General features: G+C 35.4%; 1 non-coding gene across 1 annotated transcript; it reads right to left on the bottom strand.

The window, feature by feature from the left end:
• Positions 1–4,358: 4,358 nt before the first annotated feature.
• Positions 4,359–4,465, bottom strand: LOC113860493. Its single transcript, XR_003503945.1, has one exon. It is a non-coding gene; the product is annotated as a small nucleolar RNA R71 (small nucleolar RNA).
• Between the last annotated feature and the right edge of the window lie 317 nt (positions 4,466–4,782).

Here is a 4,782-nt window from a genome sequence, read left to right as displayed (position 1 = left end):
TGAAAAAAAAAAAAAACAGAAAAAATATCCACTAATCATTGCAGTGTATAACGAATTACCTTGTCATTCGGTGTCAATTCATAAAATCGGATGTTGGTCTAAGCTGTAACAGAACTTATATTCAAATTTATTTTTTGTTAAGTGATTGTCCCACCTTTTAACTTAGTCCCAAACTCTTTCCTCTCAAGTTCTCCCTCTCTCCACCCCTACCTTTACAATCTCCTCCCCCATTTTATACTACAAAAGACAAAATATGTACAAAATATTTTCACTTGCAAGTTTCTTCATTTTTAGAAGGATTCACAGTGGGAGAAGGGGTTGAGATTGTGGGAGAGAGGGGGGGAGAGCAGGAAGGGGTACTGAAAGGGGAGAGTGGGAGGATAGGGGGAGGCAGAGAGGGAGGGAGCTAGGGAGAGCTAAGAGTGAGAGGATGAGGAAGGACTTGAGAAGGAAAAGTTTGAGACTGGGTTGGAAGGCGGGATTCGCTTGAATGAGCTTTAAATTGTCTAAACAAAAATGAAATTGGACATCGAATCAGATTTGTCAATTCATTAGGTGACTTATTCCATCCTTGTGAAGTTATTAAATAATACTCAAAACTATAAGTTTGAGAAAAAATAAATCTAGAGATCTCATTATTGCAAGTGTTGATATTTAAAATTATCTTATTTAATTCACTTCCACTTAAAGATAATTGATTTGGTATCCTTCTATTGGGCTAAAAATGATGAACCTAATGTAGATTGTTATGATGCTAGTGAACATGGGATTGAAACAATATGATAGAGCACACTGCAATGAACACTCCAATGTTTAAGTCGGTGAGTATTCAAAAAGTAATAATAATGGGTGATAAATCTTGTATCTCATGCAATGACCTGCAGTTTATGTTGTGCATAAGTGAAGGTAAAATACAACCAATCATTGAGGGTTGACCTGCATAGTACAAGTGAGTATGGTCTAATTGTTGTGTCAGGTTTGGATGGATTCCAAACCTTGAATGCACCCTCTCACTCACAATTTCTCAAGAAGTGTAGAGGAACTAATAACGGAATTCTCATTCATTACCTTTAATTTTGTACAAAATGGTCTTATTAATAATCCTGACTTCTAATGATACAACCACTTTTCGTGTCAAAACTAGATTTGTTTGTGCTTTTATGTTATATTAACGACTTAATAACAAAATTAATCTTATTCCTATCTTTCTATTATTACAATTTCCCCCCTCCTTTTTACAACAGGACTTGTCCCCAAGGCCTTTATACTACCCTCCACTTAAAATCTGGATGTTGGGTTTGTAACTCATGTAATTCCTTCCATGTTGCATCCTTAGGATTGGTGTGTTCCCACTACACTAACACTTCAGTAATGACTTTGTCGTTCTTCTGTTTAATTCTTCTGTCCAATATGGCCAGTGGTCTGATAAGCAAGTCCCCTTCCTCATTGAACTTCGGTAACTGTTCAGAAACCACATGGCTGCCATGATGCTTCTTTAAAAGGAACACATGGAAGACATTGTGAATTTTAGTGTCTGCAGGGAGGTCCAATCGGTATGCTACTCTGCCAATTCGTTCAATGATCTTGTAGGGGCCATAGTATCAAGCTGATAGCTTGTGAAAGGATGTGTTAGCCAAGGAATATTGCTTGTAACATTAAATCTTCAAGTACACCAAATCACCACAATTATACTTCTTGTCTGACCTCTTCTTATTTGCATACTTCCTCATTCTCTCCTGAGCCTTGTACAAATTTTCCTGCAACATTTTTCCAATATGAGTTCTAGTCTTCACAGTGTAATCGACAGTTGATGAATTCATATTTTTACTAATATTTTAGTGTATTTCTAACCCATTTGATAAGAAAAAATATATAAGAAAAGTAGAAAAATTCAGAAAAATAGAATGATTGAAAGTTTTCTTTTAATATGTAGTTATTTTAGCATTTGTGAAATTTCTGCTTAGATCTTAAGAAATTAATCTTGTTTTTGTAGGAATAATCTGAGCAAAAGTCATGAAAATGGAAGATCAATGGAAAGGAAGAGGAAGAATAGCAATTCTGGACTCCAAAACACAAGAACAATAGAATGTAAGCTGGACATGATCATTATTGTCAGTGAAAGTGATCACTCCAGACATCAAAGAGGAATACACACTGGGCGTTAACACTTTTTTTTCAGTGAAAGTGATTGTTCCAGAGCTTAAAAGAAAAAAAGAGTCTGAGCGTGGTCACTCTTACCAGTGAAAGTGAGTGTTCCAGAGAGTTACTCAGAAGAACAAGCTCTGCGTTAACACTCTTGCTAGCGAAAGTGAGTGTTCCAGAGAAGGACAAATTTCAGCGAGCTCTGCGTTAACACTCTTACCAACGAAAGTGGATGTTCCAGAGAGGAGTGAATCAAGGCAAGTGTGCGTGGTCACTCTTACTCTCGAAAGTGATCACGCGCAACTACTCGACCTCCTGCGTTGCAACTCTTAGCAGCGAAAGTGATAGTTCCAGTTTTTAGAAACCACATGAGCTTCTACGTGGCCACTTTTATCAGCAAGAGTGATAACGCATAGAATCAGGATTTCTATAAATATATGTTTTAAGCTCAGAACTCGGGGCTATTTGTTCATTTTCCATTTTTTCTGTTAGATTCTCGTTGAGAGAGAGTGAAAGAGAGGATTGGGGTCGAATTTCGAAGCTCCAAGAGGCATTGGATTGGAGCTCGTGGAGATGGTTTCTCTGCAATTCTTCTCTTATTCTCCTTCTTTCTCTTTCTCTGTTACAATGTTTGCTTAATTCTCCATAGTTAGGAGTTTATGGAACTTGAATTGATGTATTGATTCGATATTTGCTTTTGAAATTTGAGTTTTTGGATTAATTGAATTGTTAATTATGCTATTATTGCACTTTGTGAATGGAAATTCGTATGGTTAATCAAAGAGGAACATTTACCAATGGAAGTTGGATTTGCTTCTCTAATCTGAGTTAGCAATCAGAATTGGGGATTTCTTAGGGATAAGGAGACCTAATACTGCAATCATACGGTTCTAAGTCTTAATACAACTTGAAATTGAACTTCACCTAAGGAATTAAGGAGGTTTAGTTGCTTGTTAGGGTCAATGATTTAAGGAATTAAACTTTGACTATTAATAAGAGAAACTGATTGGCAATTAACCAATTACTTGAATATTCAGAGACATGATTGAATTGATATTGACATTCTTGTGAAATAAATTCCTAACTATTTAATACTCTATTTTTTACTGCGAGTTTCTTACATTTTAATTGTGCTTGTTCTTGACTTTTGAATGTTATAAATCTTCCAAATTCGTATGGCTCAAATGGTTATAGTTATGTGAAGTGATAATTGATTTCCTAATTCCTTGTGGAGATGATATTCTGATCTTAAAAATTACTCATTACTTGCTACAATTCTTAGTGCACTTGCTAGTGTTCAGAATTGTAAACAAGTTTTTAACGTCGTTGCCGGAGAATTTGTGTTTCAATATCATTAGTAGCAGAGATGTAGCTAGATTGAGCATTTATTTTTGTTGTTTTGCTTCTAAGTTTTTCTGCATGATTTTCTTTTCTGCATTTTGTGTAGTTTTCTGCACTATTTTTTACATAATTTCATTTTTCATTTCTCTACATCATTTTCTATTGAATTCTGCAGTTGCTAGACTTGAATTTTATATGCTTTTGCTGATATCTTCTGCATAATCTTTGTTGTGCATTTCTAAATATCGAGTTGTAGTTTAATTTTGTTGCATTTTGATTTGTATATGCGTGGTAAAAACAAAAATAAATCAATTCTGGTCTTTGATCTTGACATAGACATAATCTTAAGAAGATTAAGAAGAGAGGCTAGAGTAGAAAAATTCATAGGAAGTGATAGTGAAGTAGAAGTTGTCTATTCTCCAGAAATTCAGAATACTCCTAGAGTAAAAAGAACACCTACACCTTTGAGACAACCAAATCCAGAAATAGAGATGGCAGAGCAAAATAGAATTAGAACATTGGGGGACTATGCGATTCCTAACATGCAAGGTTTTAATTCTTCTATAATTAGGCCAACTATCCAAGCCAACCATTTTGAGATTAAACCTACCCTATTACACTTAGTTCAACAGGATCAGTTTTCTGGTGGAAATTCTGATGACCCTAACCTACATATTTCAAATTTTTTGCAGTTGTGTGATACCATAAGAATGAACGGGATTAGTGAAGAAGCCATCAGATTGAGATTATTTCCTTTTTCCTTGAGAGATAGAGCCAAATGCTGGTTGCAAGCTCAACCACAGGGAAGCATCACAACTTGGACAAAGCTAGTGAATAAATTTCTAACCATATATTTTCCTCCATCCAAAGTTGCTAAGTTAAGAAGAGAAATTACATCCTTTGTGCAGCAGGAAGGAGAGTCATTGTATGAAGCATGAGAGAGATATAAAGAATTGCTGAGAAGGTGTCCACATCATTGTATTCCAGACTGGATGCAATTCGAAACCTTCTATAATGGAATGAATACATCAACAAAAACAATGGTTGATACTACTGCTGGAGGTTCCTTAAATACAAAGTCTTTAGAAGAAGCTCAGAGAATCATTGAAATGATGGCATCATCAATGTACCAGAATTCAAACTCAAGAAATCAAGGAAGAAACTCTGGTTATGAAGCTAAGGTTTTGGAAATCTTTCTTGCACAAAACCAACTATAAAATCAGATATTTTCAGAACAAATAGCTGCCCTAACTCAACAAATCAGTAATCTTCAAGCAGGGAGTATGCCTACCAGTCAGC

Source organism: Abrus precatorius, unplaced genomic scaffold (assembly GCF_003935025.1).
Source record: "Abrus precatorius isolate BTA unplaced genomic scaffold, Abrus_2018 Scaffold2, whole genome shotgun sequence".
In the NCBI taxonomy this organism is placed as follows: domain Eukaryota; kingdom Viridiplantae; phylum Streptophyta; class Magnoliopsida; order Fabales; family Fabaceae; genus Abrus; species Abrus precatorius.
Note: the sequence above shows the minus strand (reverse complement) of the source record. Positions and strands in the feature narration are given on the sequence as shown.